This window comes from Antechinus flavipes, chromosome 5 (genome assembly GCF_016432865.1).
Source record: "Antechinus flavipes isolate AdamAnt ecotype Samford, QLD, Australia chromosome 5, AdamAnt_v2, whole genome shotgun sequence".
Lineage (NCBI taxonomy): Eukaryota > Metazoa > Chordata > Mammalia > Dasyuromorphia > Dasyuridae > Antechinus > Antechinus flavipes.
This window is the reverse complement of record NC_067402.1, coordinates 199,785,970-199,812,450: the sequence shown is the minus strand read 5'-3', so window position 1 is coordinate 199,812,450 and position 26,481 is coordinate 199,785,970. Positions and strand designations below refer to the sequence as shown.

General features: G+C 36.4%; 1 protein-coding gene across 1 annotated transcript in view; it reads left to right on the top strand.

Moving 5' to 3' along the window:
* The first annotated feature begins 1,726 nt into the window (after positions 1–1,726).
* Positions 1,727–26,481, top strand: part of MICAL3 (microtubule associated monooxygenase, calponin and LIM domain containing 3) — a 254,496-nt gene continuing 229,741 nt past the window's right edge. Inside the window, 1 exon segment of the mRNA XM_051961753.1 lies at positions 1,727–2,253. The gene's annotated coding sequence lies outside the window, so the exon portion shown is untranslated.

Sequence of the window (26,481 nt, the reverse complement as noted above, 5' to 3'; positions counted from 1 at the left end):
AGAGGACTATCTATAATTCCATGTTCACTTTGATGATGATAGAAGAAGGGCTTAACTGTCAAGTTTACCAAAATAAATGCATACTGGACGTCAGTGTGAAGAAAATTCTGCTTGCACTATTTATCTGCCCTTCTATAACCATAACATCATCATCATCATGCATAACTTAGAACTTTGCAGTTCCAGGAAAACTTTAGTCATATTCATTAATTCCTAAGGAGCTGAAACAACATGACTAAAGTACGTTAGCCAATATAAGACTCCATTTACTGGATTATTTGGGTAAGGAAAAGACTATACTTCTCTCTTCACCTTTTAAAATTCGCCTATAGTTGTTTTTCCCGAATTGTTGGCGTATTTTTTGTGGTAGATACCTCTGGGAAGCAATAGATATTTTTGAGAGATCATGCTATAATCTGAGGATGGATAAGCTTAACTGGAGATGGGGAAAATTACTTATGGCTTGGCAACTGCATCCCTCCAAAGTAGTCTGCATAGCTTTATAAGTTCTTGATATTCTCCTTTCCCATTTATTTTTTAAATTAAAGTCCTCTATTTCAACCAATTTGGTATATAAATTATACCCCAAAACATCATATATATTTCTACCTCCACATCTACGCTAAAGCATTTTTTTTTGGCCTGCAATAAACCTTCCCCCCTTCTCCACCTGTCCAAATCTTACCTACTCTTCAGAACCAGTTCAAGCCTCATCTCCTCTGACTAGGTCTCAGACTCCTGATTTCCAATCAAATAGTAATTTCATTAAACTGTGCTGTTACTTTAAAATTATTGGGGAGTAAATTAGGAAATATCTTCTTATCTATTTATTTCTCGCTTGTTTTTACATTCCTAAATGCAGTAGAAAACTAAAACATCATAGTATCACTAGATTATAAATTCATAAGGGCAGAGATCATTTTATGTAAATCTTTGTATTCCTTTCTCCATTGTAGAAAATATAATATAATGAATGTAATAGATATCTAATAAATATCTATTGAATTACACTGACACTTGGAAGTATTATCAAGTATTTATGTGGGTTGGAAGTCTTTCCCATTTTTACCTAATTTTGAAGTTTGGTTGAGATGCTAGAGTTCAAAGGAGCTAGATAAAATATAGGCTAGATGGATATGTATATGTATATGTATACATATACATATCTATCTTAAAGGTACTTGTAATTAGTTGAACAACTGTAATTAAAGTGTTGATAAATGGATCAGTGTGAAGCTAGAAGGAAGTTAATAATGCTATAACACTGAATGCCCTCTAGCAAATTGGGTAGACTACCTCCAGGAAAACTTAAGGGATGATATGGACAAGATTTGCAAAAGATGGGCAACTTCGGATATGTTGTGATTTGCAGCATCAGTAGGACCATCAAAGTGAATTAGATCATGAATCCTTTTGAATTTATGAGTGAAATGAAGAAAAATTTCAGGCACTAGAAGCAGATTCACTCCTTGGACCACAAGGGCTAGGGACTCTAGATATTGACATCTTTTTCCCTTTTATTCCCATTTCCTTGATTTCAGAGGTCTTATCCACATTATTTCTTCCTCATCCTTCAGTCTGTCAGATACAGTTGTTATGAAAACCACCACCTGGTAGAATGTGAATAATGTAGACTTTTCATTTGGCAGGTTTCCCTGGGAGCTCAAGATAATGCTGGAATGAATTGTCTGGAGTTGGATGGGGAGGGGAGGGAAGAAGGGAGAGAGAGAAAGGGAATATTGTTCTAACCCTCGAAGGGGCACAGGCTCTTGAGGGCACAATCAGGAAGCCAACCTCTCCTCAGCATCACTATTTTTCTTACCTTTTGGCTGCCTGTGTTAATAAGCTTGCAGGAGGCCCCAGCTCCTGGTTGCCATAACAACTACAAGGAGCCAGCCGTTAGCGCCATTACGCAGGATGCTCAAGCCCAGCTGAGATGCAGTGAGGAGTGCAGACAGTGAAAGGAAGACAACCAGGATTTCACTGCTTTAGCTGTAAGCATCCAAAACAGCCAGATGTAGATGCTGGCACAAAGAGGAAAAAAAGGAGAAAGGAGCAGCAGAAGAAAGGGTGGGAAAAGCTCATGATTCAGGGGCTTCCGAAGCTTGCCTGGTGTGGAGCCTGAGCTGGAGGATGGGCAGGACATCAGTTTGACTATGTGCAACAGCAGCAGTACCTTCACATCAAGGATGGACTGACCCTGAAGGGGGACGGATTTAGCACATAAGAAGCAAAGGTTTGAAGTCCCACTAGGTAAGTAAGTTTAAATTTTCTCTTTCCTGGATGAAACCCTCTCTAGAATACGGTTCTATCTTGACTAGCGCCTTTGTACTGGGAAGCATTTTACCTTTCTGAAATCCTGCAGTTATTTCAAGGTATTGTTATTGTAATTCACTGTGCTTTCCACAATGGCACGATAGCTGCAGGCATTGCCCCACTGAATGCAGTACAGGTGGATTTGTGGGAACACACACAGGATTCAAGTAGAAGGACACGGCATACTAGAGCCTCTGCATTCCATATGATTAAAGCAGCAGAAGACTCAGTGACCCAGGCTTCTTCCTCATTAAGTTTTTTATTCTCCCCTTGTAGTCAAAGAAAGAATGGCACTGGGGGATCTAATGAGACATCAGGTGGAAAAGGTGCTGTCAAAGAGGCCTTTGATTACTTTCTCTGGCTAATGGGTTATGTCCTTCCCTATGATCTCAAGTAAGCAAAACCATCCTCTGCGTCTGGAGCTAGAATTGATGCACAGAAATATAGTAAATCTTTCTGACTCCAGCAGAGGGCACTAGAATACACGCATATATGTGTGTGTAAACAAGATGATCTATGTAGTTGTGCAGATGCACACAGAGGCTATCAACAGGGATTTTTATCTACACAGAGGCTAGCGCTAGGATTTTTAACCAAAAAAAAAAAAAAAGAAAGAAAGAAAGAAAGAAAGAAAGAAAAAGAGATTTAAATTTATAATTTACTACATGCAGAGGGATAGCCCTAATGATCTTTGGAGAGCACATGTAATTTGGGAAGTGAGTATATATAATCACCATCACTAAATGGTATGTTGAAGATCCTAGATAAAAAGCCTGATTTAGACTAGAATTTATATCTTATATTTTATATGTTCATTTTCTTCTAAAATAAAATAAAAGACCATGTTTTCAGAACCAGCTATCTTAGGATGTGCTCTGGTTGTATAATCTTATCATACTATAGTCAATTGGGATGAAATGTAGGTTGTTTGTTTTTTTCATGTAAATTTAGTGATGATTCTCTCTCTCAGACAGACTTCTGTAGAGGGCAAAGCATAAGTATTTATATTTTCCTTAGCACTCAGAGGTTACAGTCATCTTGTGAGCTGGCAGAATGCTAAGAGAGTTTAAGAATGGGGATGATGCAGCAGAGAAGGAAGGAACCATTTCCCTAGAAATGGGGGTAGGGAGGTATCACTCAGATGATCTGAATTCCATAGCAACAGAAGGGGAAAGGTCAAGATTTACACTCCTGTAAGTAAGAACCCAGGAATCCTGTGGGGGTATAGATTACATTTCAATTAAAGAAGTGATAATAATACCTTTTAAAATGTATAAGATTTTGTTTTTCCAGTAACTTAAAAGCATATCACAAATAGAAAACCACATAATCTAAGTTTCTCAGAAGACTTTGAGAATAGATTAGAGATTGATTCCTAGATATGAGTGTAGATTCCATGATTTCTGGAATATCCTTCCAACTTTGAGAAACTATGACTACTTCATGAATGCTCAATGTAATCCTGTTGAGTTAAGTAGGAGGGAGAAACCATACAACTGAGCAAATTAGAATGATCCTGTAGGTCAAAGACCTCAAAGAAATTAGATCATGTTAAAAAGAAACAAAGACCTTAGGCAAGCAAAGTGAGTTTTAACCAAACCAGGCAATGTAACCCATAGTAGGCTACTATCTATTGTCATTGCATTAAACAAACATCAGTGAAATGGCAAACAGGTTAGTAGGTTAGTTCATTATTTGGAATCCCCAATAAAAGACTTTTATTAGTCTTACAGCCATGGAATCTGAGGCACTTTTCTAAGATAATAGTAAAGTTAGTATCAGGGTGGAGAAAATTTAGAAACTGCTAAGAGAATTTTTCCCCTGCTAACAGAATGAAATCAGATTTTGTCTTGCTGCTTCCACTATATTACTCATCTTTACTTTCCCAGGTACTGTCCTTAACAATCCTCACTTTGTGTGGCTGTTTATATACTTGTAGCATTTAAAGAGAGTTATAATAACCTCCACCCTACCCTTTAGTCATTATCTTTTCTAAGCTTCCCTCATGGGCATGCACATGCAGACACATACCTACACTATGGTTTTTTCTCCCTTAATCTGCTGAACCTCATAAGGCAGTGACTCCCTTCCCTCCACCCCACCCTGGGCTTCCCAACTCTTCTGTTTCACTGTGCCATCTGCCTGGCACAGTGAACTACTGTTGCCATTACTTTAGAAGTGAGTCTGATTCACCTCACCTATTCCTTAGCTTCCCTTAGCAGGAGAGAATTCAGCACAGGCTTTGTTTGTGTAGTCAGAGTTGGCTTCTAGTGCTCAGAGGTGGAGTCAGTTCCTGCATGAGGTAGTGCTGATGGTGATATTTGGCTGCCCCGAAGGGAGACCTGGGATACACACATCAAACTCCACTTCCCTTTGGAACACTGCAGGCCCACCTCTACAAAGGGGGCCTGCCAAATGTTCATGAAGCCAATTTACAAAGGCAAGATTTGAGGAAAATTCTGATCCCTGCCCATTGTTCCCTAACCCTAGGGGGGAAAAATTTAACACAGGATTGCTGTACTCTAGAGCTTAATCTTTTTAATGCAATTTTCAGCACTTTTCAATTTCCAGAATAAGTGGATTGTACTCATCTTTGAGAGACATGATTAGTAAGAAAAAAGTTAGCATATTAAGATTACGAATCTGGGAATTATATTATTTACAATATATTATTCTGTGTACATGTATTTTCCTAATCCCTCCAGTAGAATGTAAGGTTTTAACCTGTCTCCTGGCTTCCATTCTCTCAATTGACAACAGCTTATTGAACATTTTAAACTTGACAAATCCAAAACTGAACTCATTCTCCTTTCCCCTGAACCTTCCTCTCTTCCTATTACTTCCCTATGACTAATCCTTCCTATTAATTTCCCTGTTACTACAAAAGGTATCACCATTCTCCCCATAACTCAGGCTCTCACCTAGGGTGGCATTTTGGTAGGAACCCCTGCCACATTCAATCTACTGACCACACTGGTTGATTCTGTCTTTGCAACATCTCTCATGTGACATTGCCATTACCCTCATTATCTCATACTTGAAGAGTATTCTAGTAGCTTGCTGGTCAACCTCCCTGCCTCAACCCCCCTCCCTATTCTAGTCTACTCACCATTAAGCTGTCAGAGATCTTCCTAAAGTTCACGTTTCTCCATGTTGCTTCCCTATTCAATAAACTTAAATGTTTTCCTATTGTCTCCAAGTTCAGATATAAAATCCTCTCTTTGGATTATTTTCAAGATTTTTATAACCTGGCCCCTCCCTACCTTTCCAGACATCTCATATCCTATTTCCCTCCTGATAACTCTAAAATCCAGACACCAGCTTCCTTTCCATTCCTGATCTAAGATGCTCCCTATCCTAATTCCATGCAATTTCCCTAGGTGATTCTCTCCCTCCTTATCTGTGCCTTCTTGACTTCTCTACAAAAAGTTTCTGAGATTGTTTCCGAGATTGTTTCCAATTTCTCCTGTACCTATTTTTATCTGTATGCAATTACTCACATATTGTCTCCCTCTTTAGACTATCAGCTCCTTTAGGGTAGGGACCGATTTTATTTGGTTTTGTTTTCTTTTGTTTCTTTGTATCCTCAGACCTTCACAGAGTGCCTGGCACAAAATAGGAGCTTAATATTTGCTGATATTTGTTGGTTTCTTGGGGACAAGTACTTTTTTTTCCTCCTTTGTCTTTCTATAGATAGCAGCACAGCTATCATGATACCTTGCAAAATATGTATAATTGTTTATATTTCTATATTTCTATTTATATATGTCCATCAGAATGGAACATAATTTTAGAGCTGGAAGAGACCTCAGAGTTTATCTAGTTAAATCCTGATCTGGAGCCTGAATCCCTTAGCCAATATCAATGAGAAGTCACCAAATTCCTTTTGGAATGATGGGGGAGTTTACAAGCTCCCATAACAACCTAGTCTACTTTTTGGACAGCTCTAATTGTTAAGTGGTTTTTCCTTATATAGAACTAAAATGTCTCTCTACAACTTCCACCCCATGCTCCTAGTTCTCTCTGGAGCCAAGTAGAACAAATCAAATCCTTTTTTTACATGACATTTCTGTAGTTACCTCCCAACTGTTATCATATCCCCAATGTCTTCTTTTCCCCTAGGTAAACATTCTCAGTTTCTTCTAGCACTCCCTAATATGGCATGTCCCTTCACAAACTAGTCACCCTTTAAAAGTACTGCAGCTTATTTTGAAAAGAGAAAAACCTTTAAATCAGTCAAACTATTAATATGTATTTATTAAGCACCTCTTATATTCCAGGCACTGTGCTAAGCACTGGCAACAAAAAGAAAAAAGAAGCAATTCCAGTCCTCAATAAGCTTACATTTTAATGAGGGAGATAACAAACACTATATAGATATATACAGAGTATATCTAAAATGAATACAAGGTAGTATTAAAACAAACACTAAGAAAAAGGAACATCAGGAAAGATTTCATGTAGAAAGTAGTACTTGAATTGAGTCTCAAAGGGGGAATTTTAAGGAGCAAAGATGAGGAGGGAGTGTATTCCAGGCAGGGTGGAGGTAGAGAGGGCAGTCAGAGCAAAAACAGAACTAGGAGATGGAGTCACAATCTGAAGAAGAAGAAGAAGACCTATATGACTGGATTGTAGAGTATGAGTAGGAAAATAATGTATTACAAAAATAGAAAAGTTTGGAAATTCCAAGCATCCTATCTCTAGTTTTTGGAAGTGTAATGATTTATCTTTGAGTTTTTATCCTTTCTTCACTGTCACAGATGCTTAATGAAACCTGTCAGCCTTTCTTCTAGATGTCTTGATTTGATGGATAAATTCTTCGGGACTGAAGGGATATAGAAATGATTAAGATGGTTCCTTAGCTTAAAGAGTTTGCCATCCTGTAAGGTAGGTAAGGCTTGCCTAAGTAATTGTGATACCAAGAAAAATGTAAAGTTTCCTGGGAAATATAAAGAAAGTGCTCTGAGAAAATGCAAGAAATAAAAATATAAAGAAAAGGGAAGATCCAGAAAAGCACATTTTTACTAATGACAAATACCAGATCTGATTTACTTGAGGACTTTATTTATAGATAATTTTACTTGTTATAACTTTAAAAAAAAATAATTGCACCCACCTCACAGGGTTGTTGTAGAGATTAAATGAGATATTTGTAAAGCACTTAGCAAAGTATTTGGCAGGTGGTAAGTGATATATAAATGCTTATTTCCTTTTCCCCTTCCCTTCATCCAGGTAATCCCCCTTAATATTAGGTGGCCCCAGGGCTCAGTCCTAGCCTTTTTAGTCTTTCTAGACTAGAGTCCTAATCTTAATCTAGCCTAGTCCTAATTTAGAGTCTCTCTAGACTCTTTCACTTGATGATCTCATTAGTTTCCATGAATTAAATTATCTTCTCTATGCTAGATTCTAAGTTATATTCAACCAATTCTAATCTTTTTCCTGAACTTCAGTTTCACATCTCAATCAGTTAATGTATATTAAGAATACATTTCCTGGTATCTTTTGGGCATTTTGATCTGAATGTCCCACAGCTATTTTAAACTCAATGTGTCCAAAATCGAACTCATCTTTCCCCCGCCCACAATCCTTTCCTTTTCTTAACTTTCCTAATACTGTCAAGGATACCCACCATCCTCCATATCACAACCTAAGTCTCATTTTTGAGTCCTTACTCTCTCTCATTTCCTCCCCCATTGGCCCATTCCAAACTGTTTCCAAAGCCCTATCAATTTTCCTTTCAGAATATCTATTGGAAATGCTCCTTCTTCTCCTAAAACACATATCTAATATCAGTAAATTCCAGTGACTTTCTAAATCCAACATAAAACACATTGTTCTTTTAAAGTCCTTCATAAGCTATTCCCTTTTTAATTTTTCAGTCTTAAAAAAACTAACTTCCCTTTATTTATTTTACTCTTCTACTATTTCTTGCTATTTCTTATACTAGACACTCAATTTCCCAAATGTGGTTATTTTTGCTGTTTCAACTTCTTTCAAGTCTTATTTAATCCTGTCTTCTGAAAAAATGTTTTTTCTGGTCATCCTTCATCTTAAAATCTTTGCTCTCTTGATTATCTCTAATTTATTCTCTTTGTACACATTTGTATGTTCTCTCTCTCATTAGTTCATTGAAAGCAGAGGTTAATTTTTTTGCCTTTCTTTGAATTTCCAGGCCTCCCACAGGCCTGGCACTTAGTAGATGCCCAATAAATGCTTCTTGATTTGACTTGAAATACGGACTTTCATATTGTATTCCAAAGGTCATAGGGAGCCACTATATCTTACTGAGTAGGGAGTGACATGATCAAACCTTAGCATAAGGAAAATCATTTTGGCAGTTGGGTGGAGGGTAGATTGGAAAGGAAAGAGATTTGAAGCAGGAAGACCAATTGGAATACTATAGTAATAGGTGAGAAATAATGAGGACTTGTGTGACTTGGTGGCTGTATGAGTACCATAAAGATGTCAAAAGCAAGAAATGTTGTAGAGAAGGGAAGAGACATTGGGAGAGAATGTTAGAAATTTTACTAATTATATTGCTATTGTTATTATTAATTATTAATATAAATAAAAATAATCGTCTCTATTTAATAATTTTTCATTTACAAAGCACTCATCCATACAACCTTGACTTCCTTGATTTCCTCCAAGTCCCAACTAAAGTCTTCCTTTCCATAGGAAGCCTTTCTTAATCCTTCTTAAATCTTGTGCCTTCCCTTTCTTGATTATTTCCCATTTGTACTGTAAATTACTTGGCTTATTCTTTCCCTCTTTAGTTTGAGAGCCCCTTGAGACTTTTTTGCCTTTCATTGTATCCCCGGAGTTTAGCACAGTGTCTTGCACATACTGGGGGCTTAATAAATAAGCCTAAAAGATAAATTATATAAGAATTCTTATGTCTATTTTATAGATAAGAGACACTGATGCTTATGATAAGTGATTTATTGGCAGCACCAGCACTTAAAGAACCCAAATACTGTAGGGTCTTCTTGATCTAAAGTATCATTAAAATGATGTTAGATTTTTTTGTTGAATATAGCCCAAATGGGTTCAGATCAGAATAATTTTTTCCTGACTAGGTCTTGTTTTACAAATTTTTGGTATGTTCAAGATTCATTTATGGTATTCTTCTTACTTATTAAACATCTTCTAGGAAAGCTTAAACTTATCTCTGGAAAAGCATTAAATGATCATTGTCTTTTGTTTTGTTCTCTTAAATGCTATACAGGGACTTTAATTTTTAAATCATACAGAACACTTTTATAGAGACTATTCCTGCTATTGAAAGGGATATAAAAGTAAGCCAAACATCTTGGGAGAAATGGACTATGTATTGGGAAGTGGTTGTTGTTGTTTAGTAGTTCAGTAGTATCCAGGTCCCATGGACCACAGGACATCAATACTGTCTATAAGGTTTTCTTGGCAAAGATACCAGAGTGGTTGTCATTTCCTTCTTCAGTGGATTAAGGTGAACATGGATTGTGATTTGCCCTGTCTCATATAACTAGTAAGTATCTGAGACTAGATAGATGCACTCTATCCACTGAGCCACTTAGCTTTCTCCCCAAGTAATATTTTTTTCTATGTTAAAAAAAAAAAAAAAAAAAAACAGGCCAGAAAGTTGAAATTTTTAAGTGCCCAGTCCTTCGAGGATCTATTTTTTTTGAAATTTTCTCTTTTACTGCTCCATGGGGAAAGACAAGAAGTCTGGAAAAAAGGTGACATGGGAGATTTATGGATGATCAACAGTACCTATCAATGCATTTAGTTAAATTTTCTGACATGGGAATTGTGTCAAAAAAGTGTTTTTGCTTGAAGCTTCCCATAGCTGTGATTGGGGCTATTTTTATTATGGTGGTGAGTACTGTAATCAGCTCCCTGACCATTTTTCTATATCTTTTCTGAAAAAAAGATTAAGACCCAAGCATCATGCCTTAAACCTAAACCAATCTGATTCTCAACTGACCACCAATAATTCCTGGGCCAAGTCCCATTTGGCCATTGTTTGGGGTCCTGATTTATTCAGATTGAATGTAAACAGCAATAATTTCTGCTTTGGCCTGAATTCCTGAGGGTCTTCCTCTCCCACATTTATTTATTTTAGTTAGGGTTTTTTTTTTTTTTTTTGGGTGGGGGGGAGGGTGGACTAGGTGAAAGAGGAAATTCTTTGCCTCAATTGCTACCTAACCTTAATCATTGAATGGACATGGCCTCAGTCAAACTGAGATCTGTTGAAGATTTTAACTTAAAAAAGCTGAGGTGTCCCCCTGCATCCAGAGCCATCTTCATTCATCTGGAGCTACATCTGGTCCCTGTACTCAGGTGGCTCTGGAGGGGAAAGTGAGGTAGGTGATCCTGACCAGCCCTCCCTCACTTAAACCCAACTCACATGCATATCACTGCATCACCTCCCTGATGTCATGTTCCTCTTCCAGAATGAAGGACAAACAACAACAATCCTAATGAATAGTTACAAAATATCAAGAGACAGAAGACTGGTTATAATTGTTTTATCTTTTGCCTTTCTGTGTTATCTTGAGAAAGTTGCTTGCTGTCAGTTTCCATCAAAGTGCTTTGAAGGATTATATAAATGCTAGGTATTAATTTTATTATTTTAATAAAAATTTTCATTAAAATGCCTTACTCCCTATTATATATTACATGAATATTAATATAAACAAAGGACATTTTTCCCCGTGGGAGAAAGAGGGAGGAGGGAAAGTACCTAAATTCTCCTCCTAGCAAGTCACCTGGGAAATAATCCAGTCCACTAAAAATGGTAAAAGTATAATTTGTAAATTTTTTTAAAGTTCCTCTGGTTATGTGTGATTCTCAGGATTAGTATTAAACATTATACAAATATACATTACATTCTAATGTCGCAGTGTATCTGAGATCTCACTGATACAGCATCTTCAGTGAACATCATCTAGCCTCACCTTCTCCTCTTACAAGATTTTTGTCCATGGGATACAGATAAAGACTGAATTTGTAATTTCATTGTTATAAGAAGCTCCTAAGTGAGGAAACTTCCTTTATCAATGTAGGTTTGCACCTTCTTGGACACTCAAAGTCTTAAACTTTTCTCTTCCTTGAAAGCTGAATCCTTATTTCGTCACTTGACTATATCTAGACAAGAGTGAGGGTCAGCCTTCTTTTTGTAAGGGCACTCTTACTGTAATTCCAAACACTCTAAAATAGGATAAATAAAGAAAAAGAAAAAAAAAGATCAAAGCAGAGTCAAACTAGGTTGAGGGTTTCAAGAAAAGGGCTCAAAACTTTAGGGTTGATTACTTGGGCATACTACATCAGTAGACCACCTTTATTTGGTCTTAAGGATCTCATAACAGGGCAAACATTATAAGTCTTCATAATAGTAAATTGAAAAGAAGAACATGCTTGAGTTATTAAAATATGCTCAGGTAAATAGCAAGGTACCATACTTTTCATATCATCTTCAGTATCAATACATCTATATGATTCAGTAATATAGCAAGTGTATGTACAAATTTTCTCAAAAAGACCTGGTTCTAACTTTTAAGGAAATACACTGCTTAAACTGATTGGTATACAATTGCAGAGAGAAAACCAAGATGGTAGGGAAAGAAGAATGCTATTTTTTCCCCTAGGTAATCTAGGATATCCAAGAAAAGAAAGTCCAAGTCTAGTAGAACCCCCAAAATGCAAAAGGCACTTTTGATAAGGGTCTTATAGTGTAGTTTAACTAAGTTCTGAGGACCTTTATTCCAAATCTCACCTTCACATATAAAATCTCTGGTCCTAAAGCATGATTACATCTCTTCATTATGGTTTTAGGTGTCTCCTTCAGAAATTGGAAGTGATTCTCTAATGCCATTAGGACAAATTCCCATCAGTATACTTCCAAGATCATGGCTGCCACCTCTAATAAATGTACTGGAGGGCGTTTGGCAAAGTTCATAAGACCAAATCCTACACAGTTTCTTTGTGACTTGGGGAATTCAGTTTTATCCTTTTTGGATACCTTTCCCAGTGCCTTGTTCTAAAGTTTTAGTCTTAGGAAGTCTGTGAGGCAGTTATTAATCATATCTGGGAATGAACATTTTTTTCCTTTCCAGAGGATTTTTAAATCCTGCTAGAATAAAAATTTTAATTCCTATTGAAGGAAAAAAAAAAAACCCAGCAGGTTTACTAAGTCTGTGAAAAAAATTCTTGAGTATCCCATGAATAGGAGAAAGGGATTTAACCCTTTGGTACAAGAACTTTTTTACACTTGGGCTTACTTTCCCCTGTAATTTGATGAGCTTGTTGGAGAATATATTACATAACTTTGATGAAATATTCTGACTTAACAAAATATTTCTCAATTTATAACCTCGAGAAAAAAGTTTGATCCAAAGGCATTAGAAAATCATCTTCCACTTTTCAAGGACTTCCCCTAAATATATCTCCCCATCATGCTATATGTGGGAAAATATAGCTTTTCTCCAGGATCCAAATCTCATATGAGTGACTGAAAGTTAGAATAAAGGTGTTCAGAGTTTTTATGGCTAACATTTAAAAATTATTGTTAAAAATAAACAAAAATTATTGTTTAAATTGTTTAATTTAAAAATTAAAAATTAATGTTCGGTGGCACACTTATTCCATTCATTCATCTCTACAATTCCCTTTAAGTCATCTATGATTTAATTTTTTTAATATTGTAATGTCCGATGATTCATAGTCATATAGCATCTCCAGAATACAACTGGTGTTTAAAAGATGGGTTTCTGTGTCAAGGAGCAGTTTGGTGGGGTCTTCTGGGTCACATGAACTATGACAGACTAGACATTTTCTCTGATTCTCGTGACCTTTCAAACCGCTTTAAAACAGAAATTATGTGCAAAGGATAAAGCAACTTCAGCAATCTCTATAGTCCAGGACACTTAAGAACCAAAAGAGGTTTAAAACAACATGAACTAACTCTCAATTATCCTGAACTCTGTACCTCCTTTCTATCTCCTATGGTCCTGTAGCAAGTCTGCACTAACAGACCCAAGGACTCAATAAAAAAAAAAAAAAGTAGACCTATTGAATTCAGGTATCTGAAAAAATACTGCAAAACAAAGGAAAATGATACAATACTTGATGAGAAAAAGGACTTTGTGGAATATAAGAAAACAGAATCACAACACACTGCTCCTGAATGGTCCAAAAAAGAAATAAGAATTATGAGAGCAAAATGTATGGCCTTCACAGCAAAAATAATCCATATAATAGGAAAAAAAATGGAATAATATGTTCCAAAGAGCAATGGAACTCATAATATAGCCAAGGATGTTCAATAATAAAGAGACACTTGAAAAAGTTGTAGAAAGAAAACCAGAACTAAAGAAATGATTTGTTTTTTGAACACATCAAACAACAGGAATGCAAGAGGAATAAAGGAAAGCAGCAACCTTATGACAACAGAAAGACCAGTAAGAAACTTCTTCCTAACTGTATACAGAAAGATGGAGTGAAGGTAGGAGTTTAGTGGAGAGTAAAGAGGCAGACAAGGGATATTATAGACAAAATTTAAAGATATTCTGCCTAGGTGAAGTAATATTTTTTTTTGTGGGACTACATTATAACATGAGAGTACATGAAAAGACAGGGGAACAAGAAGAAGGGTAATAGGGACAAGTATGATATGCTGGGATCAAACAAAAAAATTGTCTTTCTCTAAGAAAGTGAGAGAAATATTTTTTGTAAAAGGGCACAAAAATGAAAAAAAATTTTATTTTGGTTCTTTATTTTATTTTATTTTATTTTTTATAACTATTGACAGAGCCCATGCCTGGGTAATTTTTTTTACATTATCCCTTGTACTCACTTCTGTTCTGACTTTTCCCTTCCCTCCCTTCACCCCCTCCCCCAGATGGCAAGCAGTCCTATACAAATTAAATATGTCGCAGTGTATCCTAGATACAATATATGTGTGCAGAACCAAACAGTTCTCTTGCTGCACAGGAAAAATTGGATTCAGAAGGTAAAAATAACCTGGGAAGAAAGACAAAAATGCAAATAGTTTACACTCATTTCCCAGTGTTCCTTCTCTGGGTGTAGCTGCTTCTGTCCATCGTTGATCAATCGAAACTGAGTTAGATCTTCTCTTTGTCAAAGAAATCCACTTCCATCAGAATACATCCTCATACAGTATTGTTGTTGAGGTATATAATGTCTCCTGGTTCTGCTCATTTCACTTAGCATCATTAGTTCATGTAAGTCTCTCCAATCCTCTCTGTATTCATCCTGCTGGTCATTGTGGTATATGAATGTTATGGAATATTATTGTTCTGTAAGAAAAATAATATTCTGTAACATTCATATACCACAATTTACTCAACCATTCTCCAATTGATGGGCATCCATTCATTTTCCAGCTTCTAGCCACTACAAACAAAAAGTTACAATTAATGAAGATTATTTGAAGGGGAAGAGAGAAAAGAAATATCTACTTGACTAAAAGAGGAAAATGGTGAAAGAATTACATTACCAGATAAAAGCAGGGGAGAAAAATAAATTAATAAGTAAAACTGCAAAAGGAAATGAGTAATAAATGAAAGGAGGTAATCAAAGGGTAGAGGAAGAGAACCAGTAGGATGAGGACTACCTTAGAAAAGATTAAAAGAAAGCAACTGAAGAAACTTAGTATGAATCTTTCAGCAGAAGAGGAGGGAACAATCATAACTTGGGGGAAAAAACATTGGAGGCAGATCTCAGAAAATATGAATCTAGCTCTCATAGTTGTGAATGTGAATAGACAAAAGAATCTAACAAAATGAAAAAAAGATGACAGATTGGATAAGACTACTAAATCTTATAAGAAACATTTTTAAAGTAAACATCCACAGATAAAAGTAAGGAAATGGATATATATACACATACTTTGCATCAAGTGAATCCAAAAAAAGTAGGAGTTGCAATCACTCTATTTGACAAAGCAAAAATATTCAAAAACTGAAAAAGAGTAAACAAGAAAATTATGTTGTGCTGAAAGGAATCAAAGAAGAGAAACTGACAATATTAGTAAAATCTATTCTCTGAAAGCCTCAGCATTCAAATTCATAAAGGATACATTATCTGAGTTATAAGAATACATAGCACAAAAGTGGAGACTAACATATCCTTCTTTTCATTTTAGAAAAATCTAATAGAAAGATCAACAAAAAGGGAAAATATGGAACTGAACAAATTGATGAATAAACTAGAATCAAAGAGTACAAAATGTAAATGAGATAGCAAAAGAATTTACGTATTTCTCAGCATCATTTGGATCTTTTAGAAAAATTGATTACATACGAGGGCAAGAGATATTGCAAACTAATGTAAGAAGGGAGAAATAATTAATAAATTATTTATAGACCATATTGCAATAAAAATTATAATTGGTTCAGGGAGAACAAATAAAAGGCACATACCCATACAAAGGCTTAACAATGAAATATTGAATAATGAATGGATAAAAGAATAAATTACAGAGATACCACTTATATTTTAAAAAATGATAAAGATGAAATGACATACCAAAATCTCTGGAGTGCAGCTATATTAATCCTTGATGGAAAAATCAAATCCTCAGAATCATACATTTTTTAAAAAATAGAAAAAGAGATGTTATGCATTAAATTAAATTATTTTTAATTTATTAAATTTGCATTACATTAGAAAGCCAACAAATAATTTTAAAATAAGTACAAAAGAGGAGATATTAAAGTTTAGAGGAGGGAAATAGATAAATTGTAAATAAAACCCCCTATAGAAATGATAAATAAACTTATTATGGGCCAGAACTCTGAACTTGAAACAAGATTCTAAGTCAGTGGAATTGATAAAGACAATGGTTGTTTAGCATGGTGCTTAATAGTTTCCCCCACTGAGACAACAGCCGGTCTGAAAGGCTCTCCAGAAAGCTGCCCAGCCTCAGAAAGGAGATATTAAAAAATCTGGACGTTAACACCTGGCTGTTCTTGTGGTGATTACTGAACTGAAACGAAGGTTGCCCCCAGAAGTCCCTAGGAAAACCAAACCAAAAAACATTACAAAAGCTAAAACCTGAATCTTTAAAAAGACTAATAAAATTGATTGAGTAATCTGATTAAAAAGAAAAAAGAAAAAAATCAAATCAATAAAATAGTAAAGTGAAATCACAGCAAAATCATCAGAAATAAAAAGAGTATATTATGTAGTTATATGCTAACACAGATAACACAAAAGAAATGTAGAGGAATACCTTCAAAATTACAAAATACCCACACTATCAGATCAGATAGAGATCTTAAATAATCCAATTTGGAGGGTGAAGGATGAAAATAAATCTAGCTTTAAAGGAACTCCCAAAGGAAAAAAAAAATTCCTGGTCCTCATGGATTCACAGGAGAATTCTGTCAAACTTTTAAAGAACAAATTACTCTCAAAAATTGAGAAAAACTGAAGAAAGTACTCTATCAGCATCCTTTTATGAGATAAATATGTCCTAATACCTAACCCAGGAAAATATAAAACAGAGAAAGAAAGCTATAGGCTAATATCATCAATAAATATTTACTCAAGACTTACATGAACTGATGCTAAGTGAAATGAGCAGAACCAGGAGATCATTATACACTTCAACAACAATACTATATGAGGATGTATTCTGATGGAAGTGGATTTCTTTAACAAAGAGACCTAACTCCGTTTCAATTGATAAATGATGGTCAGAAGCAGCTACACCCAAAGAAAGAATACTGGGAAATGAATGTAAACTATTTGCATTTTTGTTTTTCTTCCTGGATTATTTTTACCTTCTGAATCCAATTCTCCCTGTGTAACAAGAGAACTGTTTGGTTTTGCAAACATATATTGTATCTAGGATATACTGCAACATATTTAACATGTATAGTACTACTTGCCATCTAGGGGAGGGGGTGGAGGGAGGGAGGGGAAAAATCGGAACAGAAGCGAGTGCAAGGGATAATGTTGTAAAAAAAAAAAAAATTACCCTGGCATGGGTTCTGTCAATAAAAAGTTATTATAAAATAATAAATAAATAAATAAATAAATAAATATTTACTCAAAAAATTTAAATGAAATCCTGTCAAACAAATTACAGTGATTTATCATTATCACCAAATGATATTTATACTAGATATGCAAAGATGAGTCAACATTAGGAAAACTATCAACTAAATTAATCAAATTAAAAACCAAAACATCCAAAATCATATGATCATCTCAATAGATGCAGAAAAAGCCTTTGCCAAAGTACAATATCTTTTATACCAGAAACCATACCAAGTATAGGCATAGGGGGACTTTTTTTTTAATTTCATAAAAAAGCATCTAACTAAAATCAAAAGCAAGCATTAGATATAGTTCTAAGAAATACAGGAATGAAGCAAGGATGAGCACTCTCCCCACTATTATTTGCTATAGTTCTGTAAATGCTAGTAACAGCAATAAGATGAAAAAAAGAAATTAAAGGCATAAAGATAATAAAGAAAAGCTAACTATTCCTATTTGTTGATGATATGATGGTTTACTTGGAAAATCCTCTGGAATAAGCAAAGATACTAATGGAGGCAATAGTTTCAGCAAAGTTGAAGGTTATAAAATAAAATCTAAAAAATCAACAGTGTTTCTGAACAAGTAACAAAGATAAGAAACAATAATATAAATGGAAATCCTTTTCCAAATAACTACAAAATGCACAAAATGTCTGGGGACAGGCCTACCAAAACATACAAAATACATATAGATTTAATTACAAAGTACTTCTGAAAAAAAAGAATAATTTAAATAGCTGTAAAAATATTCAGTGCTCATGGCTAGGCCATGGCAATATTTACAATACTACCAAAATTAATGTATATTTGTATGCTATATCAATCAAATTACCAAGAGGCTAAGTTATAAAACTTGATTTTTAAAAATTTATTTAGATTACTAATGACCAGAGAAAGGCAAATTAAGACAATTCTGAGGTACTACTACACACCTCTCAGATTGACTAAGATGACAAGATAAGATAATGGTGAATGTTGGAGGGTGTGTGAGAAAACTGGGACACTGATACATTGCTGGTGAAGTTGTGAACCAATTGAACCATTCTGAAGAGCAATTTGGAACTATACCCAAAGGGCTATTAAACTGTGCATACCCTTTGACCCAGCAGTGTCTCTACTGGGCTTGTATCCCAAAAAGATCATAAAAAAAGAGGAAAGACCTACATGTGCAAAAATGTTTGTAGAAGCCTGTTTTATAGTGGCAAGTAATTGGAAACTGAGTGGATGCCCATCAGCTGGAGGATGGCTGAATAGGTTATGGTATATGAATTTCTGGAATATTATTGTTCTATAAGAAACACTCATCAGGATGATTTCAGAAAAACCTGCAAAGACATGAACTGATGCTAAGTGAAGTGAGTAGAACCAAGAGAACATTGTACACAGATAAGATCATATAAGTTCCAATGGACTTGTGATGGAGAGTCATCTACACCCAGAGAGAGGACTGTGGGGACTGAGTGTAGATCACAACATAGAATTTTCATTATTTGTTATTGTTTGCTTGCTTTTTATTTTGTTTCTCACTTTATCCGTTTTTTGATCTGATTTTTCTTGTGCAACATAAGTGTGAAAGTATGTATAGAAGAATTGCACATGTTTAACATGTATAGGATTACTTGCCATCTAAGAGAAAGGATTGTGAAGGAAGGGAGAAAAAAAATTTAGAACACAAGTTTTACAAGAGTGAATGTTGAAAACTATACATATATTTTGAAAATAAAAAGCTTTAAGAATTTTTTTTAAAAAAAGGAGTACACATACAGTAAGTAGCAAAACTGAAAAAAATGTATTTGGAAATACAAAAGATCTAGAATATTAAGGTAAATAATGAAAAGAAGTAGGCGTGAAAATACTTCTAGACCTCAAACTCTATTATAAAGTAGTAGCCATCAAAACCATCTTGTACCAATTAATAAAATAGAACAATGAAATAAACTAGCTGAGGGACAATCAGAAACAATAGAGCTCAATAACTCATTGTTTAATAAAATAGAAAATACAAATATCCCAGGGAAAAAGTTCTTATTTGATTAAAAAAAAAACTTCTGGGAAAACTGGAAAGCTATTTGGCAGAAATTAGACAGAGCCTACTGTTTTATATCATATTCGACAAAATATTCTAAAAGGAGACATCTCCTTAATATTAAAGATCAAACCATAAAAAAATTTAGAACAACTTCTCTTAAGCAAGAAATAAAGCAAAATGCAAAAGATTAAATAGATATTTTTAATTATTTGAAACTGAAAAACTTCTGCACAGACAAAATTAACATTTCCAGGACAAGAAGAGAAATGGTCAAATGGAAAAAAAAAAAACTTTGCATTAAATTTCTGATAAAGATATCCAAAATATATAAGCCATTTCCCAATAGATAAATGATCAAAGTATCTGAACAAACAGTTCTCAAAAGAATTTCAAAATATTCACAATCATATGAAAGAATGCTCCACTTCACTAATAATAAGAGAAATGTAAGTCAAAACAACTGAGGTTTTACCTCACACCCTACAAATTGGCAAAAATTTCCCCAAAATGGCAATAGTCAACAAGGGAAATCTTGTGGAATGATTGATACATTAATACATTGTTGGTAAAGTTGTGAGACGGTACAATTTAGAAAGCAATTTAGAATTGTGCAAATAAAGTGACCAAAATGTCTGTATCCTTTGAACCAAAGAGTCTATTATTGAACTTATACCTCAAGAAAGCTATCAATAATAAGAAAGTTCCCATGCAAATTTATACCAGAACTTTGTGATTACTAAGAATTGGAAACAGCAGAATCTCATCAAAGTAGATGCTCACCAATTGGAAAATGATTAAACAAATTATGGTAGATAAATGAAATGTTATACTGTGCTATAAGAAATGATGTGTATGATGAATACAGATAAACATGGAAAGATCTATATGAATTCATGAAAAATGAAGTAAGTATAACTTAGAAAATAATTTACACAATAACTACCACAATGTAAATAGAAAAAACAACTGTATACCAAAAAATGAAAAATAAATTTAAAAATTATAAAGATCTAGCAGGACTCAAATGAAGAGTTATGAGAGGACATCCCTAGACCACTCCTTTTTAGGAAGTCCCTAAGTATTATACATTACATATATTTTCAGACTTTTTTAATGGATTGTGTCATCTACTCCCACCGTCCTATAGTACAGATATAGTACAAAGGAGGCTGAGAGAGGTAGGTCAGTTGATGATTTGGATTATATAATCAGTAGAACTGGGTTTTGTAGACTGCCTCCAAATCCAGAACTCTTGTTCCACTGTTCTAGGTAGAGCCCAGATAGTCCTAATTATCTGCTAACAGCAATTATTGACCCATTCTGAAGTGCTTGTTTTAATATTATTATATTTCCCACTCATCATAGGAATCTCTACTTGCTTGTAAAATATATATCATCTAGGAAACAACTGATTAGAAAAAGTGACTAAGTCATGTAGTAAGAGGAATAGATAATAGACTCTAAAGTAGGGTTCTTTGGTACTGGTATTGATCAACATAAAAAATATTATATCCCACATTTTATGTTTTTAATTTTTCTTCTACAAATTTTTAACTCCCCTTCCCTCCCCCAAGACTAGTTCTCATCTATTCACCAAGACTGGAAGGGCAGGGACAATTCATCTAGCAATTCCTACACTAAGATGAGAGATTTGATGTACTTCTGGACTGGTTTGCTCCTACTCAGGTAATCTGTCCTCAAATTTTCCCATCAAAATGACACTGAATTAGTGTGTATACCCTGTGGGCATAACTTGTTGAAACTTAGGACTCTGGAGTTCAAGAGATTTATATAAAATAAGAAACTGGCATTGTATACAGAAACTTTCATTTATTGACACCTCCCAAACAATTCTGATCACTCCTTATACTTGCACCCCTATATCTTCCCAGGATATTTTTGCAATATTATTTTGTATTTTGGTTCATAAATTGCTTCTAACAATTTAAAGTTATTTTTAGCACATATGCTTTGTTTTCTTGAGAGTTGGGACTGGGTATTCATTCTGTTTCTCTTTCCCTCAATCTCCCTTTCCAATGTTAGAAACACAATAAGCATTCATCAGCTGTTTATACAATAAATAAATAAATCATGAGTATAATTTAAGAAGAAAGGCATTTTAAGACATAAAGCAAAAGGTAAATTTAGAATGTGGGATAAAGAAAATGGCTATCAGATATCTATATCCAGAAAGAGTAGGGTCAAAAGATACCATCAACTTTCTTGTGAACTATCTAGGAAGACTTCATGGGGAAATGGAATTTCAGGAATTTTTAGCCCTCAGCACAATATTTTGTGTATAGTAGCTGCTTAATCCAATGTTTAAAGTTGAGGAATTGTTTTATAGACAACTGTAGCTCACAAGTCTATAGCCTCTTATGATGATAAAGCATCTTTACAGATAAAATTTCATGGATCATGAACAACAACTCTTATCAGACAGGCAGTGCAAATATTATAACATCCATTTAAAAAAATTTATTAAAGCTTTTTATTTACAAAACATATGCATGGGTAATTTTTTAACATTGACCCTTGCAAAACCTTCTGTTCCAAATTTTCCCCTCCTCTCCCCCACCCCTTCCCCTAGATGGCAGGTAGTCTAATACATGTTAAATATATAACACCCATTTTAAAAATGAGAAAACTCGGGCTCAGAGAAGCTGTTAGCTCTCTGTTAGAGAGCTGTTAGTGTAAAGTAGCAGAAGAATATCACATGTTTTCAAGGTATGGGTCTGGGTCTCAGCTCCAACATTTATTAGCTAGCACCTAGCTTCTTAAACAATGATACGCGATCCCATATGGAATCTTGTAACTGAATATAGGGATTGCAAAATTATGATTTATTATCAATAAATGTTTGATTTGTATATTTATTTTATATATTTCTCAGGTGAAAAGGGTCATGATTGGAAAAAGTTTAAGAAGCCCTGAGCTATGGGACTATAAGAAAATAATTTTATCTCTCTAAACCTCAATTTCTTTTTTTTTTTTTTAATAACTTTTTATTGATAGAACTCATGCCAGGGTAATTTTTTACAGTATTATCCCTTGCATTCACTTCTGTTCCGATTTTCCCCCTTCCTCCCTCCACCCCCTCCCCCAGATGGCAAGCAGTCCTTTACATGTTGAATAGGTTACAGTATATCCTAGATACAATATATGTGTGCAGAACCGAACCGTTTTCTTGTTGCACAGGGAGAATTGAATTCAGAAGGTATAAATAATCCGGGAAGAAAAACAAAAATGCAAGCAGTTTATATTCATTTCCCAGTGTTCTTTCTTTGGTAAACTTCAATTTCTTTATTGGAAAATGAGGATGAAAATATTTAAACTCCTTATCTCTGAACTGTATAGCTAGTTTAGGGCTCTTTGAACTATGTTAAGAAGATGATACAAGGTAGAATTAACTCAAAATAAAGTCTGTTTCTGTGCCTTAGGCAAAGTTTGAAAAGTCATTTCTTCTGTGAATTACTATCCACTGAAAGCTGTGATGTTCTCCCACAAATATATGCAGACTATCACAAAATACACTATCATAGAAATGATATTTTCTAGCATTATTTTAAGATCTTTGTGAGTAGGGATTTGGTTGCTGTCTAAATTGACTAAAATGGCATCACTGTTAGAGTCAAATTACAGTGTGTAGGACTGTGAGTGATCAGACCAATACATGCTCAGAATACTCTTTCACAGGTCCAGCACAAATAGTCCATGTGAACATGCAGTGGTGGGGGTATATATACTTGTATCTCTAGCATCTGCTACAGGATCCGGCATACAGGAAATCTTTAATAATTGCTTGTTGATTAAAATTTATGCATTTTTCAAAAACTCTATTATAAACTTTGGATTGAGGTGAAGAAGTTCACTTTTTTTTTGTTTGTTCTATTTCAAGAACTTTTCTCCATATTATTCCAACACTGCAGATTTTGAATCTGAGAGGAAGAGTAGGGAGAGGATGATGAGGAAATTTTCATGGCATAAGCAAGTAAAAGGGGCAATGAAAAAATGAACTTGACCATAATGGGAGAAAGGAGTGTCTTGAGGCATAGAATTAAAGATGTAAACTGGAACAGTGGTGGAATACTTTGAAGCAGAGATTAAAGATCTCAAAGTGGATAATGGTAAATCCCGAAAAAGATCTAGCAGAGTACTATAAGTAATAATGCTTCTAGGTTCTCCAATCTCTCCACAATAAGATCTTATCTTTGCTCTTGGATTTTCTCTTAGTTCTGTCACATGCAGCATTCTCCCGGTGATGATATTTCTCTTTTGAGAAGTGGTGCTATTGTGGGAATCTTCCACTGCTGGATAGCTGGTCCTGCACTCAAGACTTCTGGAAGTAGCACAGTGCCTAGCACATAGTAAGCACTTAATAAATACTCATTGATTGATTGTTTGAGGGAGCCATAATTTCTAGAAGCATGCATCTCTCAGGATTGTAGTTTGTTGATCTTACTCAGGAAAAGAAATAGAGGCAGAAGAAGCATCCAGGCTTTCCCTCATCTTACAGAGTATGGTCGCTCTTGTCAATGCTCAATCAAGATGATTGGGGGCTGGCAGAGGAGAAAAATCCTGTCTTTTCTAGATGTCCATGTGAAAAAATTTTAAAACCACTAGAAAAATAATAAAACAGAGTGTACCTGAAAAATGAATGGCTCCTCTCACGCTGTGGCCAGTCATATTCTTGGCAATATAACTCCACATAGAAATGGACTACCTTGATAAATTCCCAAGCCCTACAGATCAGAGTTGCTCTGATCACCCTTGTTACATAGGGGGAAAGGGATAAACATTTATTAAGCACTACTATGTGCCAGACATTGTGTTAAAGCTTAACAAATATTATCTCCTTTGAGCTTTACAACAATCCTGGGAGATAGAGCTAATATCTTCATTTTTACAGCTGGAGAAACTGAAGCTGACAAAAGGCTATAATTTCCCCAGCATCACACAACTAGCAAAATCTGACGGTGAATTTGAATTCCTATCTTTTTGGTATTAGTATATATGGACTGCATACAAATAGACACTGGGAGCTGAGTGTAGATGGTGCTGGAGAATCAGAAACAGTGTTAGGTAGAGCATGGGGCTTGAGCTGATATTTGATGAAAATCAGAGATTCTACAGCAGTGTCAATAAGAAGGGAATCCATTGCAAGCACTGAAGACAGTCCATGTAAAAATGATGGAAAGATGTCCACGAGGAACAGCAAGAAAGCCAGTTTGTCCAAATCATAGAGATTGGGAAAGAGTGTAATAGGCAATAAGGCTGGAAAAAAAGTTAGAGGCAGCTGCGTGAAGGATTTTAAGTGCCCATCACAGGAGTTAAATTTTATTTTCGAGGCAATAGAGAGCACAGAATTAAAGCCAGATCTATGGGGCTATGTGGAGGATAGATTGGACGTCAGAGAGTTTTGTGATAGGCAAGCAATTGGGGAGCTACTGTAATAATTTAGGCGCAAGGTGATAGGAGCATCCCACAAACTGAGGAAGGGGGGGAATCTGCGCGCCAAGCACAAGGTCTCTTTAAACTCATCCTTCCCTCTCCCCACCTGGCACTCTTTGATAATGCTCCTTCGGCCTTTCCATTGGCTACTTCATGTAGCTCCCCGCCCCGTGTTCAGCCTCCCAACCACTCACCTCCTCCCCCTCCCTCTCGTAGAGTAATATTAGGAGCATACCAAAGGGTCCCCGCGGGTTGGAGTAGAGGAAGGGCGTGGCGTTGCTTACTTCAGTTGCCTTTTGCATGTAGGGAACCGGAACTTTGGTAAGATACTGGGCGAGAAATGGGCATCGGATCGCTGAGCGAGGCTTCTCCCCCACCTTGGGAAGAACAGTGAGCAAGCCCGGGGGCCTCCGTCCCCCTCCCCATGTGCCAGGCCAGCCCTAGGCGGCTGCCGCTGCCGCTGCTGCCCCTGCTGCTGCCGCCCGCGCTGCAGCCCGCTGGCTTGGCTGGCGCCTGGGCGCTTCGGGTCGGCTGCGAGGCTGGAGCGGCGTCCAGCGGCCCCGGCCAGCGGGGCTGGAGGGAGCACGCCAGCATGAGGCAGAGGTGAGCGTGCGGCAGCCCCGGGCGAGGTTCCTTCCAGCGTTCCCCGGGGCGCAGAGCAGCCCCTCGGCTGCCTGCTTGCCCCCTTCTCGACGGCAGGCCCCGGCGGTTTGGGGGAGGACCGGGGTCGGGCCCGGGGATGCGAGCCCGCCAGCCCTGCCGGCGAAGCACCCGGCGGCGGGAGAGCTACTGGTGCGCTCCGGCTCCCGGGTGCAGCTCCCCTGCGCTCCCCGGGGCCAGCCCCCTGCGCACCCTAGGCTGCTCTCCTTCGCGATAGTGTTTGGGGAGGGGGGGCTCATTCCCCGAAGTCCTTGGGCAGGATTGCCCCCGGGCTGGTGGAGATAGCTCTTCCTAGGTACATTTCCTGGTAGGAGGGACGGTTCTGTGGTGAATTGCTAGGGTTTATTTATGGTGTTTTTTGGGGGGTAAGGGGGTGGGAAGGGAGAGACGCTGGAAGAGATACGGGGGGGTATGTGAGGTTTGAGGGACAAGAACATTGAAATTCATCTGTATTGGGGAGCAGATGGATCGGTTGCTTCTATATCCTGGTGCTGCTGCTTTGTGCCCTGCTAGCAGCCCCCTGTCACTACTAGGGTGGTCCCTGTGCTGGGTTATGTGAGTTGTGGGGGTGGGAAAGCTACTCCCACAGGTAGGAGGCTTGGAGGCTGCCTGGAGCCTGGGGGAGGCTATGAATGTGAGGTTCTGCACAGGATGCTGGAGCTAGGAAGAAGTGGAGGTGGTTTTGTGGGGGCCGGGGTGAGGAGATATACTTTGGGGTTGAATGAATGAAGGAAAGCGTCCTGCCTAACCTATCTACTATCCTCCCTGAATCCTTCTCATTCCTCTCCCCACCTCTTTACCCCTATTTTAAAGAGAGTACTATGGAAATTTTGTGCCTTGTATGTCCTAGGAGTTCACAAACAATTTTCATGTCACCTTAAGCTGCTTGATAAAAAGTACAGTGGTATTTGTCCAGTTTCGGAAACGGTACATGCTTTGATTCTTGGCTGGAGTCTGATTGTTGTAAAATAATAA